The following is a 15,627-nucleotide window of genomic DNA, read 5'->3' on the forward strand; positions in this document are numbered from 1 at the left end:
TTTTGCACACTTATCCGGGTGGAGCAGCTCTACATATTATCCTCTCATATCCCGAAGCTCCGCCTACTTTGATTTTTTTTAGCATAATGTGAAAAACATTGAAATATTAACTTAAATTCCAATTTCTTGATTTTCCAAACCAAACTTAGTGCACAGCATCAATGGAGGGGCAGACACATTACCGTACAAAATGAGCACGAGGTGTGGAAAAATGTGGCCGACATCAATCAAAACGTATTAGTAAAAGGGTGTGGCCTACACATAAATGCTCACAATTCATCCAAAATGAATCCAAATATCACAGATTTCGGTGGATAGGTTTAGTGTGTCTTGGGGAATAGGCACAACAAACAATGTTCATTTCGGACAATAGGGGGCGCCAAAAACACAATTAATTTATATCTCAAGAACCGATGGACTGAGTATAAACTGAGATTTAAAGGGTCGCAACCAATGAAAAATGTGGGCTTGTCCTATTCAGTTTTTTCTCGAAATCGAAGGGTTAAAACATTTACCGAGCCATAAGTAGGGGAAAAAATGAGTTACGGCCTTTAAATTCGGAACGCATGTCACAGCCCACAACCTTTTCCAGACTGTAGAAAAAAATCGGACGTTTTAGCAAATATGGCTCAGTAGCGCCCCCTATTGTGCGGTAGTCAAATATAGTTTCTTCGAACTACCCGAAACTTGGCACAGAGATTCCTCATGGAAATGCGGACATATTTCAAAATGGCTTCCATTATCTCCGCCCCCCATGAAGTCGGCCATTTTGAAATATGTCCATTTTAAGCGCATTTTCGCATACTTCTCCTAGGAAAATGATCGGAAAAATTTCAAACCAGGACAAGATCAGCCCATATCCAATGTGATGCTAAATTGCGAATGAATAGTTGACTGCTCAAACGTGGAGCTCGTAAGCTAACGGAACATGTACCAATTTTGACGATTTAAATGCCACAAAATCGCTAAAATGACTTTCGGATGCAAAACTTGGAACACACGTCACAACCCACGTCTTTTTCCAGACTGTACAACATTTTTTTACATTTTTGTACACCAGCTCAGTAGCGCCCCCTATTGTGCGATAGTCACATATAGTTTCTCCAAACTACCCCAATCTTGCCACAGACATTACTGATGGAATTGCGGACATATTTCAAAATAGCTTCCATTAGCCCCGCCCCCCAGAAAGTCGGCCATTTTGAAAAATCTGTGTTATTCATGCATTTTAAGCGCTTTTTCGCAAACACCTCCTCGGGAAAAGATCGGAAAAATTCCAGTCCAGGACAAGTTAAGCCCATATCCAATATGATGTTAAATTGCGAATAAAATAGTTGCTAGCTCAATCGGGGCGAACGTAGGCTAACAGAGAATGTACCATTTTTGACGATTTACATGTCTCAAATGACTCCAAACTACTCCCATATTTTTCCAGATATTCACGAAACGCTGTATACACATTGCTATTATGATGGCACACACATTTAACAGCAACAGCTCTGCTTATTAATTTCCCACATTAACCATAAACACCCAATACATATAAAAGTCCTAAACAATGTATGGTGAAATGTTTTCCATCTTTGTTTTTCTATCTATGACTACAAACAGTATTTCCACTACAAGCAGAACAGTAACAAATCTTTCTATGCAATACAATAGAACAGTATGTGTTCACAGCCAATCCACGATTTAATGAGTATTTCCTTTGTGCCAAGAGCTGATTTAGTATGTTGCATCAACGACCTTTTCAATTAAATTGACAATTCTTTTGTGTAATTAATAGTGTGTGAAACCAGGCAGAGTGAGTGACATGGTGTTCATTTCCACGATGCCAAAGCAGTTTACAGTTGCTGACGGTGTAAGGTAATATATATTGTCCTAAGTAATTGTATGTAGCCTGCTACAACTTTGTGATTGTTGTCTGAGTGTAAAATTGTCCTAATTATCATATTAACATGTTCAAAGGAGTACACGTTACAAGGCCGTGCGGGGGGAGTTGCCAGACCCAGATGTCCTCAAAGTCAGCGAGGTATACAAGGACCTCTCAGCAGACATCGCACCACGAAAAAAAAACGAATGGCTCACTACTCAACTCAACGACTAACACTCTTTCAGAGGATATGTTGGAAATGCACACATTATATATATCTTTTGCATCTACTTTCTGGATATTGTACATCTGTTCATCTGTTATATAAACTAACATTACTTAAATATGCAGACTAATTGACGAAATGTTTAAATATATATTTTATCCCCCCGATATAACATCAACCTATGTTTTGTAAAAGTTTATTAAATTAATCTGTAAAATGTTATAATATTGTGGATTTATTAAATTATGTATTTTCCTTTGTTATTTGTGTGTGTGTTTGTTTTGAGGATATAATTCATTAGTACCTAAACATAGTATGGTATAACTGCTTTTTGTAATGAAATACACAATTGGTTTGGGAGCAAGAAATCTTTTAATCGTTGTTGCCCAGGCTTGCCGTAACGAATGGAAACTTATCTCCCGATTATAACATTGTGTAACTTGCTGCTGTTAAATACCGTCACACTATGTGCAATAGGCCTACAGTATGTGCTTTATGTGCAATATATACTTTATATACATATGCCATCTTTAATAACTGTAATATATATATACCGGGCTGCTAAATCCTAAGAACTGCTACAGGATTTGATTTGTAGATTTGATTTGTGTTTTATCTGTTTTTTTGAAAATTATGTAACTTTTTATCTTTTTTTTAGCATATTATTTATTATATTATAACTTAGTACTTTTTTAGCATATTGTTTATTATATTATAACTTAGTACTTTTTAACGCATGTAAGATATTCAACACTAAGCTGTCTGTGGCTCTTTCCTGCTGTAACGCTGCAAATGTCCCCTCTGTGGGACTAATAAAGGTATTCTGTTTCTGATAACGGGACGAATTTGTACAAAGGGGCCCACAGCAATGTAGTGCCGACTTTCTTACACGCTGGAAGGCCAATCGCTTAATTTACTTTACCCCGAAATCCGCTCATTCTTGCTCTCGGTGTGACATAAACTGTCAAGCTGTCAAAGTTCTGTACTCAAACCGGAAGTACTCAGCCGCACACCCAGCCGCCGGAAGTTGATAGACGCCATCTTGTGCACAGAGCCTAGAGAACACATAATAGGCTTGTTTGAGACAAGCAAAACCTGCGCAGACCTGCGCAGTTGCGATCAACGTCTTGCTAGTGCGTTGCATGATGGTCAGTAATTTTGTCCGACTTGCTCTGGAGGCTCGCCCACATGAGACTTTGAAATCTCGCGGGACAAAGACGCCCGCAGCCTTGAGAGCGAGGCGAGGCGAGTTGGCGCAGTTGCTCTCCACGAGCTGCGGAAGCGAAATGCTTGATGGGAAACGGCTCGCTGGTATCTCGAGCTGAGCGCTCATTGGTGGTTTTTACCACGTGCTGCTGATGAAACTCTCCAATTGGCTGGCAAAAGTTTGTTGTTGTTTTGTGTCAGTTTTCCGTTGCCACATCCATTCCCATTTTTCATCATTGTTCCACAATGTTTATCATCATGAAATTAATATCTATATATTTTATACTATACTGCTTACCGTTTTCATACTTTATATATCTTAGCATATTCATACACACTGTTCATACTGCTCACAGGCTGATATCTAGTGTTTACCCCACTGTTTATTCATCATTCAATTCATTCTATATGTTATTCTGTAGATTGTGTACATTACTTTCCACTTCACTGCTTGTTGCACCTGGTTAGAAGCTAAACTGCATTTCGTTGTCTCAGTACCTGTAATATGTGCAATAACAATAAAGTTTATCTTTAAGTTAAACCAAATCATTAAAATAAAATCTGTTGTAATGTAATGATTTGGTTTAACCTTATTTATTGAATACATCATTTAAAATGGCAAGATTAAATCAAATTACATCCATGTTGTACACATCATAAAGCTTAAAGTGGCAGCTAAAGAATTAACACAGCAGCAGGTCTGTTCAATGGATGCTCATTAAGCTATGTGTGCGGATCTGAAGGACTGATCCTTTGTAGCCTGTCCACCTATCAGTTTGCAAACATTAAGAGGGAGGAGCATTTCTAATTATGGAACCCAGTCACTGGTGTGGTTCCTCATCATGACTGAATTAACAAACCTATATAAAGCAATGGAGATCACCTTTGTCTACAGTGGGTAAAATGAAATGTGTGGTGCTTACACTGCGTGATGGACAGGGAGACATCACTGTAAGAGTCTCACAAGACATTTCCCAAAGACTACAAAATGGTGAGTAAACAACTAAATTGCATTCCAACAATCTGGATATGATTTTAAATTATGTAAATTATTTGTCAGATAACAGTTTAGCAGCTGCACTTATGCAGCAAGCAAGGGCTGCAACAAATGCACAAGGTAATCTATCATTTAAATCAAAAATGGTATTGTCTTTTAATGCAAATCAAACAAATGACATATTCATGTTTATTGTAAACAAATATTTAATTTTCTCTCAATCACAGTCCCTTTAGATCATGTCATTCTCCATACAATACATGTGGGATTTCTATTGCATCCACTTCATCTGCAACTAAAAACGCCAACGCAATTTCCGCCATTGCAAACCCAGCGAGAGGGGTCTGCCTGCAGACCTCCACTGTCAGGACAGTTCCGGTGCAGACCTCCAGTGTCAGGACACCTCCACTGTCAGTACAGGAAGTGACGATTCTGACGAACACGTTTTTTCCCCCGCCCACCGAACGACTCGTCTGATGGTTTTTGCAAATTAGTAAGGTAAGGTGCGTGACCTGTTTGCACTATCCAAAACAATGAATGCAGTCTAAATGTATTGTTTCGCAGACAAAACAAAATGTATCGATATAATATATATATACTTGCAGAGCATATAATTTGCTTATCATAGGCCACCTATGCCGTTATTCTCTGATGCGTCTCAATATCATCAGCGGTAATAACAAAAAAGTTGATGGAGGCAATTTAATGCACTCGTTTACCGAGACATGGGAAACTGAGCACAAGTTTGTGATAAATGGAGACAAGCCGGTATGTCTTATTTGCTACGAGGCAGTGGCATTGTGTGAGAAACCTTAAGTAACCGTGTGTGTGTGCCGATGTACAAGCATGTGTTTTTGTTACGGAACTAATTTCTTTAATAAATTGTGCAATAGTTGTTCACAGCTAGTTATTAATTACGTTATTACTAAAACCAATAATATCGAATGCAGAGGCAATTGTGTAATGTGAAAAATATATATTTATATAGTCTTTTTACGTTGTTAGCTAAGTGTTTGTCAGTTCGGCTTTATTAAACGTTTGTGTAAAGAGGTTAGCAAGGGTAGGTCTGCATTTGTTGTTGTTGGCAATGACACTGGTATCTTTTAAAAGAAGAGATAATGCAGATTAAAAGTGTGTCTATCGTTTCTGGCCGTTGTAGAATGTAATGTATAGTGAAATAAGTTGTTTTCACACTTAAACAGCGTGCAAAGACTGGCCGTATGAAGTATTGTTTTAATTGAAGTTTTAGTACTTTACATTTTGTAACATTTGTTCCTGTTTTTTGTAGATGCATCTTTCAATCCTCTGTGGCACTGCAAAGCCTGCCACCTCTGATGGTGTGTGTTGTGCATGAAAGAGGACCATATTGATCATTTTGATAGCGACCTGTTTAGATCTTCATACAGCTGTGTTTTTCCTTCTAGAAACCTTTCACAGTCAATACATCCTGGACCGTGGAAAGAGACGACTGGTTTGGTAATAGAGGTAATAGTATACCATTTGTATCATTTATATTCAACTGAAATGTCAAACCATAACAAAACAACTAAATGCTTTCTGACATGCTAGGGTTTCCCCAGGCAACTGTATGGGAATGACTGTGGCATCTTCATGTTGATGATAGGCTACATTATTGGTCTGATTGAATTCTCTGTTGTTTTTAAGATAATAACATTAAATTATATATTTTCTTTCATAGTATGCCCTTTACACCATACTAGATGCACCCTATGATTTCACTATTGTAAGTGTAAGGTTTCAGCGTTAGAGTCTGTGAGCTTATTGTTTTGTGTTTATTCTGGTGGCCTTGCAGTTTATTTTGATGTTGACTCTGTCCTCTCGTTTCAGGTGTCATCACTTCCTGTGGTGGTGTGTCACTTGTCAGCTTGATAGTGATCTCCTGTTCTGGATTGTTTTCACCTGTGCCTCATTAACTGTTGTGTATATGTAGCCCTGTTTTCCTGTTGTCTTTTGTCGGTTCGTCTTGTCTCAACACTAAGTCCATGTCTGTATTTCCTCGTGTAACTTTGAGCAACCTAGTCGAACCTAGTGAACTTTTGAGTGTCCTAGTAGATCCTAGATACCTTTGTACTTTGAGAAGTCTTTTTTATATTAAAAGATAGTTCTGAAGTCAAGAAAGAATCATGCATCTGAGTTCTTGTGAGTCCTTCGTGTCAGAACGAACCGACCAAACAAGATGGACTCAGCCGATTCCACCGTGTTAAAGACGGCTTTGCAGGCGCAAGGAACACGCCTGCATCACCATGAGGAAAAGCTGACAACAATGAATCAGGGGGTTCAGGACTTAAATGCCCGTCAGCAACACTTCCAGTCAACAGTGACAACGGAAATAAATCACCTGGCGGAAAAGATGCGTGACATACTTAAGCACCTCGAGGCACGTCCTGCTGATCCTGCGGCAGAGTTTTCCGGTCCAGCGGAGGTCGGGTTTGCTGAGATCCCCGTTCAAATACCCATGCCATCGTCTTCACTCCGCCTCGCTTCACCGGAGAAGTTCTCCGGGGATTCTGGAAACTGTCGTCCATTCCTGATACAGTGCGATCTCCATTTCAAACATCAGCCCGCAGCATTTCCCACAGATCAAGCTAAGGTAGCTTTCATAGTATCTCACTTGACGGGAAGAGCAGGAGCCTGGGCAACAGCTGAATGGGCCCGAGACTCGCCTGTTTGCCAGTCGTTAAGGGTATTCATGGATTCTATGAAAAACATTTTTGACCAGACAGCACCCGGGAGAGAGTCAGCGAGAGCCCTGGTGAACATCAAACAACGGCAGAGGAGAATGGCGGATTACGCGATCGAATTCCGGACCCTGGCAGCGGAGAGTGGATGGAACTCAGCGGCTCTTTTTGATGCGTTTCTGCATGGATTAGCGGATCCCATAAAGGATCAGTTAGCTCCATTAGAGTTGCCTGTAGAATTGGACTCGCTCATCGCCATGGCTATCCGGGTGGACCAACGTCTAGCAGAGAGACGTCGGGAGAAAACAGCTTTCACTCCACTGTTCGGACGGGAGTTACAGAGGGAACACTACGGTTGGCGGAGTAATACCCGGACTTCGTCTCCAGAGCGACCAGCGCCCCCTAGCGCCGCGGAGGAACAGATGCAGCTCGGAAGAGCCAAACTCACTCCGGAGGAACGTCAGCGCCGCCTACGGGAGCGGCTGTGTTTCTACTGCGGCCAGCAGGGTCATGTTCTGGCAGCCTGTCGGGCAAAAGATCAGGCTCATCAGCGGGAAGAGGGACGCTGGTGAGCCGAGTGACTTCTTTCAACCCTTCCTCGAGAAGACTGACTCAGGTACAAATGAAACTGAATGATAAAACTGTGACTCAGGATGCATTAATTGATTCTGGGGCTGATGAGAGCTTGTTAGACTGGGAGCTGGCTAAAGAGTTGAACTTAAACATTGTCCTTTTAGATCAGCCATTAGAGGCTAGCGCGTTGGATGGCCGCCTGTTATGTACAGTTACTCATCGCACGGAACCCATAGAAATTGTCATAGATCAGGAGCACCGTGAGCATATTAGCTTTCATTTATTTAACTCAGCTCAACAGCCTCTCATTTTGGGTTACCCTTGGCTTGTTAAACATAACCCTCACATGGACTGGCTTACAGGAAAGGTTAAGGGGTGGGGGAGTGAGTGCTCTCGTTCATGTTTAGCCTCTCATACAGTTTCGAGTGGACCGCCCAGATCTGGGAACTTTAAACAGGCGTCAGATAGGGACAGTGTCACTTCTTCTAAACATTCTGACTTTCCTGACTTATCCAAAGTGCCAGAGTGTTACCTTGACATTAAGGAGGTGTTTAACAAGACACGAGCTACTTCCTTGCCTCCCCATAGACCGTATGATTGCCCCATAGACCTTCTCTCGGGCTCTACTATCCCCAAAGGACGGTTGTACTCTCTCTCTGGTCCTGAAAGGGAGGCCATGGAAGAGTATATCGGATCATCACTCAAAGCTGGCTTGATTCGGCCATCATCATCCCCAGCAGCAGCAGGTTTCTTTTTTGTAGGGAAAAAGGACGGTTCATTAAGGCCCTGTATTGATTACAGTCCACTTAATCAGATCACAGTTAAGAACAGATATCCCCTTCCACTCATCTCTACGGCATTCGATCTGTTACAGGGAGCCAAGATATTTACCAAGCTTGACTTAAGGAATGCGTATCATCTTGTGCGCATCCGGGAGGGGGATGAGTGGAAAACGGGTTTCAATACACCTACGGGACATTATGAATATTTGGTAATGCCTTTTGGACTTTGCAATGCACCTGCTGTTTTCCAAGCCCTCATTAATGATGTGTTACGAAATTTCCTGAATGTTTTCTGTTTTGTGTATCTCGATGATATTCTCATATTTTCCCCAGATAAGAAAACTCATGTTAACCATGTTCACCTTGTTCTTCAGAGACTCCTGGCTAACCATTTGTTTGTAAAGGCCGAAAAATGCGAGTTTCATGTGAACTCTGTGGCATTTTTGGGCTTTGTGATTTCCCCTAACAAGGTGGAAATGGACCCAGCTAAGGTCAGTGACGTGGCTAATTGGCCCACGCTAGACTCTAGAAAGAAAGTTCAGCAATTCCTGGGGTTTGCTAACTTTTACAGACGGTTCATACGCAATTTCAGTGCTATTGCCTCTCCTCTCCATGCCCTTACCTCTCCCCATGTTCAGTTTGTGTGGAATCCACAGGCAGAGAAATCTTTCCTGGAACTGAAGAGGAGGTTCACCACAGCTCCCATCCTGACGGTACCTGATCGCCACCGACAGTTTGTGGTGGAAGTGGACGCCTCCAACGACGGCGTTGGAGCTATACTGTCTCAGAGGTCAGCGGGGGACAACAAGCTTCATCCATGTGCATATCTCTCCCGTAAGCTATCTTCTGCTGAGAGGAATTACGACGTGGGAAATCGGGAACTGTTGGCTGTGAAGATTGCTTTGGAGGAGTGGCGGCACTGGTTGGAGGGAGCGGAGCAGGATTTCCTGGTCTGGACGGATCATGAAGGTCAAACGTCTGAACTCTAGGCAGGCCAGATGGGCTTTGTTCTTTAACAGATTTAGGTTCACTCTGTCATATCGACCTGGTTCGCAGAATGGAAAGCCTGATGCACTCTCCAGGATGTTTGATCCTGAGCTAGTCCCCAAGAGTCCAGATCCCATTCTGCGGCCAGACCGAGTGATAGGGAGGGTGACCTGGCCCATTGAAGCCAAGGTCAAACAGGCAAACGTTGGAAATCCTGTCCCAAGAGGGTGTCCTCAGGATCGCTTGTTTGTGCCGGAGCAACTTCGATCTCAAGTTGTTCATTGGGCCCATACGTCTGTACTTACCTGTCATCCTGGAAACAAAAGGACCCTGTTCATGGTGAGACAGATTCTGGTGGCCGGGGATGTGGAAGGATGTTGCAGAATATGTGGCGGCATGTCCTGTGTGCGCCAGGAACAAAACTTCTCGGCAAGCTGCGGCAGGTCTTCTCCAACCTCTGCCCATTCCCAACAGACCATGGTCTCACATTGCGTTGGATTTTGTGACGGGATTACCAACATCGGCAGGTAATACCACCATACTCACTGTGATTGATCGTTTTTCTAAAATGGCACACTTTGTCGCCATGCCCAAGTTACCTAATGCCAAAGAAACAGCAGAGGCCATGTTGTCCCATGTGTTCAGGATCCATGGTTTCCCCAGTGATGTTGTTTCAGACCGAGGCCCTCAGTTCGTGTCACGTTTTTGGAAGGAGTTTTGTCACCTAATCCAAGCCACTGTTAGTCTGACCTCCGGATACCACCCACAGTCGAATGGACAAGCGGAGAGGATGAATCAGGATTTGGAGACCTGTTTGAGATGTCTAGCGTCCGAGAAACCTACCACCTGGAGTAAGAATCTGATTTGGGTGGAGTATGCGCACAACACTTTACCCACATCAGCCACTGGTATCTCCCCGTTTCAATGTGTCCATGGATACCAACCTCCATTGTTTCCGGAGCTCGAGAAGGAGGTCACCGTACCATCAGCCCATGCTCTGGTTCGCCGCTGCCGTCGGGTCTGGGCGGGAGTTCGCCATATGTTGCAGAGGAGTGCCGTTCGCATGAAGGTATTGGCCGACCGGAAACGACGTCCAGCCCCCAAGTACCAGGCCGGACAACGAGTGTGGCTATCTACCAAGGATCTTCCTCTCCATGTCGCCTCCAGGAAGCTGGCTCCCCGGTTCGTTGGTCCTTTTCCCATAGCCAAAGTGATTAACCCTGTTGCTGTCCGTTTATGTCTTCCAAAGTCCATCAAGGTCCACCCCACGTTTCATGTCAGCAAGTTGAAACCAGTCAAAGAGAGCAGACTGGTCCCCGCCTCCACGCCCCCTCCACCTCCCCGGATTGTCGACGGGGGTCAAGTATACACTGTGGACAAAATACTGTCTGAAAGGAAGAGGGGCAGAGGTAGACAGTTCCTGGTCGACTGGGTAGGGTACGGATTAGAGGAGAGGTGCTGGATCCCAGGCAGCTTCATTGTGGACAAGACCCTTATATCTGACTTCGATAGAGAACAGTCTCAGGCTTCAGGGACGTCTGGAGCCGTCCGTAAGAGGGGGGGTACTGTAAGGTTTCAGCGTTAGAGTCTGTGAGCTTATTGTTTTGTGTTTATTCTGGTGGCCTTGCAGTTTATTTTGATGTTGACTCTGTCCTCTCGTTTCAGGTGTCATCACTTCCTGTGGTGGTGTGTCACTGGTCAGCTTGATAGTGATCTCCTGTTCTGGATTGTTTGCACCTGTGCCTCATTAACTGTTGTGTATATGTAGCCCTGTTTTCCTGTTGTCTTTTGTCGGTTCGTCTTGTCTCAACACTAAGTCCATGTCTGTATTTCCTCGTGTAACTTTGAGCAACCTAGTCGAACCTAGTGAACTTTTGAGTGTCCTAGTAGATCCTAGATACCTTTGTACTTTGAGAAGTCTTTTTTATATTAAAAGATAGTTCTGAAGTCAAGAAAGAATCGTGCATCTGAGTTCTTGTGAGTCCTTCGTGTCAGTAAGTTGATCTGGTCATTTAAAGTAAACTCAAAATCCCATTATGACATTTAATCTGACATACAGTGATAATATATTTCTTTCCTTTTTTAGACTGACATGCCAGCTTTGCGAAAATGGCGGTGTGTCATGCTAATGGAGAATTTCGACCTCGGAAGGTGAGACCACTAAAATGTTGACGTTAGATTAACTTTGAAATGGTTAAAAAACACAATGTTATACCAACAGTACCTGTATTTGTTTCTTTATTTAACCCTTTTTATTTGAGTCATGGCAAAATGTTTGCCCACTGGACAGAGAAATCTAAAGCCCTCCTGCGAGGTGAGGTGCCTCCAGTGTTCAGAATGAGGAAGTTGGATGACATCACGGAGGTCAGATTTGCATTGCAATCTATTTCATTTAAGTTGTGTTTGTATCTACTCTCACACTAAAGCTTCAATTTCATTATTTGTTTCACCACTCTATATTTAAATATATATGTATTTTGTCAATATTTACTGCATTTATTCTTCCTCGTGGTATCAGTATTTAGGACGATGTTGGAGGACAGTCCTTAAACTAAAGAATATGTTGAAAATAGCATACTTTACTAAAAGTATGGTAGTTCATGGCAATAGTCCCTTGTATTTTGAACATTTGAAGTTTTTTTGTTTTTTAGAAAGAGGAGCAACTTCAGCCTCATCCAGCTGATGTCTCAGTTGGGAAAGATGTGGATAAAACAATGGAAGCGGTAGGCTTGTTTACTAGTTATATACATCATATCCAAGGAGGACGCCCTTTCCTTGGGTTAGTCTGCCAAAAAGCTACTTAATGCTTAATATGTATCAGTGGGTATGATATATTTTCTCTTTTCCGTAGCCAACATCTAAGATCGTGCAGGACTGCAAGAAGGCAGCAGAATGGGTGGTGGCACACAAACATTTGTGCACCAGGGTGCATTTGCCCGATGCAGTGAGCATGGGGGAAGCACAACTAAGAGAGGCTGTCAAGCTTTGGGAGGAAAAACCTGACGAATGTAACGAGGATGAGATGGAGGCAATCTTGGAGCCATTCAAGTTTAGGTTTAAACATATGGAAGACATGTGGACCTTCTTAAACGAGATCAGAGACAAAAGAGGGTATCTGGCATTCTGCGAATGCATTTCTGTTTGAATAAAGGGCAACAGGAAGTTGGAACACTTTGTCAGTTTTTGTGTGTTTTGCCTTGTTTTGTTTTTCAATGAAGCATTTGATAATTCACCTTGATTATACCATGAACACCACAGAGGATTTTTGGTTTACTTTAAGATAAGCCTTTTATTGTCTCCCACATCACACCACAAGGGCAATTTAGGAGTCCATCAAGGGGATCTAGCAGAAAAAATAACTACCAAATATGAAAATAATTGACATTTTAATACACAATGGAATCTAAAATGGATATAATTTATAGCAAATTGTTTAATATGCAGATTCTTAATCCAATAGTGCAGTAAAGGGAGAAATAAAGTATGTAGGAGTGAAGTGAAACAGTCTATTGTAATAGCAAATAGTAATTAGACTATAGAGCTGTAACATAATTATACATAACATTTTCAGGCTTATGACATAAATAAGAGGCAAATAATTTTAAGAAAATAAATATGGTTTTAACTAACTTCTACTGCCCTCTTAAGTGGTGTCATGCTGACATAGTTAAAATATCTGGGTATGGGTCGCGTTTGCCATTCGATCAGTGAGGGGAGAAAAATGCAACAAAAATGGTCAAAATCCGTTAATATATGGATGAGTGGGGGGTGGGCTGGACACAGGCCGTGGGGGGACACCCGAGACCGGGCAATGTCCAAGGTAGAAACCGGGTGAAATAGCCCAAAAAATAATAAAACCGGGGAAAGTGGAAAAAAGTGTCCGAAAATAGGCACTCGTGAGGCGGGCAGAGTCCCCTGTCAAGTCCCGTTACATTCCTCCATGGTGTCTTTTGAGCGAAAAACTTTTACGAGAACCAGGCTGGGGGGTCAAAAGGGCTTGACCAAGGCCGACCCAAAGTGCACGGTGAGCGGACTCATCACCTCCGTGATGAGTCTCCATTGTGATTCAGTGGGCGGGGAAAAAAACGTGTTCGTCAGAATCGTCACTTCCTGTACTGACAGTGGAGGTGTCCTGACACTGGAGGTCTGCACCGGAACTGTCCTGACAGTGGAGGTCTGCAGGCAGGCTCCCATGAACCCAGCCAGTCAAGCCGACTCCGAGTCCGAGCTGTCCGACTTAAGACGAGCATTTTGACACCTCCCCCGGCTGCAATGTGTCTCAAACAAGCCTAATTTAAACCAGCAGGATGTAAACAGAGGAGAACAGCCGGTCTGATTTAGTACCATGTGATTATCCTGTAATGAGTAACATACACGGTGTTGATCGACTATATAAACAGTTCATTTATTGTCTCGATACATGTGTTGTGTAAGACATTTGAATCAATTTGATACGTTAATATTAAATGTACCTTTATTTTTGAAAAACTTTATTGTGAAGGACAAACCGGATGTCACATTTCCGGTATTTCCGGTGTCAGTACCAGATGTGTTCGGGGCATAGATATATATAAACACTAGATGGCTCATGGGAGATTTTCCAACGTAGCTGACCGCCCGCCATCTTGCTACAGTTAACAGTTACTCTGATTCGCGTTATGGTAGCTGTTGTGAGGTGAGTGATCTGCACAAAAATACTCTTAACTCACTGAAATCTTGACTGATTTACAAACGGTTTGGTTTATTATAAACATGATTAGCATGGCTATGATACAGGATGCTTGGACATGTTGAAATTGCAGCTTTTCTTTGTGTATGTGGTTGTATTTATTAGCTGGCTAATAACAAGAGGCTGTCAGTGAGACCTAGTATTACAAAGTTGACCCAGCAACTTTACAACAGTGGGAGAGGCAGAACTGCTCTTTCTTTTCAACACAACTTAAGTTACACATGATTTCTTCCAAGTGGTTTGGCTTGTTAAAAACATATTGCATTATGATACAGGAATTTGCTGGCTTTGTGTTTACAGAAGTACCTGACTATGCCGGACTTGTGTGCAGCCTACGGATGCTCTTATCACCGCAGTCTGTCTGTCTGCAGTCTATATGAAGATCTCATGTCAAAAATAATTGTGATAAATTAGACAGAACTGGCCTGTCTGTGAGCACATTTTATGTTTGTTTGGTTCTTCTGATAAAGGTGTGAATATCTAAATAATATACCAACATATGCTATTGTCATTAGTTGTGTCCCTGTTCTTAAAGCTAAGGCATTGCTAAATTAACAACTTTTGGCTTACAGAGTGGTAACATGAGACCGATTTTTATATATAAAATATAAATGTATTTTAATTTTATAATTTATTTTAAATATTAACAATATAATAAAATAAATGGAAATATATACACCGGCAAATATTTAATATAAATACCTTGTGTGTGTGTGTATAGCTATTGCTTTATCTGATTAATGTTATTTTCATATGAAAGTCCATGATTATAAGTATGCAGTATCATAACTACATCTTTGATGTTTATAAAAAACCAAACCGTTTGAAAATTGGTTGAAAATTGAGCAAGCTCTGGTTATTTAAATAGTAAACCATAATGTTATGAATGAGAGAACTCCCTGTAGCAAGATGGCGGCCAAGTGGCAACGTCGGTCTCCATTGGCCAGCAGCGCGGGTGAGTCATCTAGTGTTTATATATATATCTATGCCTACACCGGTTTAGGGAGAGACTTAATTCAGGTAGCTTGCCTTGGCTGTCTGTGTGCGCGGAGGTTTTGTCGTCAACAGACTCATTAAACTACCCACTTCTCGGTACATAGAAACCCTGCTCCACGTTGTCAAACGTGAGTAATATCGCAATTGGTGTGTTATACTTAAATGTGTTGACATTGTATGCTTTTCATTGGAACACGCGGTGGGTGTGTGTAGTGCTAATGCTAATGCTAATACCTAGCGCCACTTGTTTTGATGTACGTTTTTGTTGGTAACCTCACTAGTTTGTATCTTTTAGTGTTGAGGTGGGCACCGTTAGATTCTGTGTCTTTACGGTCATAAACAATGTGTTGGATGTGTAATAAGGGAGCTAGGAGTGATTTTCGGTGCAGTAATAGGTTAGCATTTTTCGCTCGGGGCTAATTCAGAGGCTCACTGTTAAGGCCCTGACACACCAAGCAGTCACCAGAGGACTAGCCGACGCTGAAGTCGGCTGTTGCCTGGCCGTGTTCTCCTGCGTTTTGGCCATGTGTCGCACGGGAACACACCACACCGACTTCAG

General features: G+C 42.2%; 1 long non-coding RNA gene across 1 annotated transcript; it reads left to right on the forward strand.

Moving 5' to 3' along the window:
- The first annotated feature begins 4,673 nt into the window (after nt 1-4,673).
- Nucleotides 4,674-5,923, forward strand: LOC117446508 (uncharacterized). Its single transcript, XR_004552145.2, has 4 exons — nt 4,674-4,800; nt 5,591-5,639; nt 5,727-5,787; nt 5,872-5,923. It is a non-coding gene; the product is annotated as an uncharacterized lncRNA (long non-coding RNA).
- Nucleotides 5,924-15,627: the final 9,704 nt, after the last annotated feature.

Source organism: Pseudochaenichthys georgianus, chromosome 5 (assembly GCF_902827115.2).
Source record: "Pseudochaenichthys georgianus chromosome 5, fPseGeo1.2, whole genome shotgun sequence".
NCBI classification, from domain to species: domain Eukaryota; kingdom Metazoa; phylum Chordata; class Actinopteri; order Perciformes; family Channichthyidae; genus Pseudochaenichthys; species Pseudochaenichthys georgianus.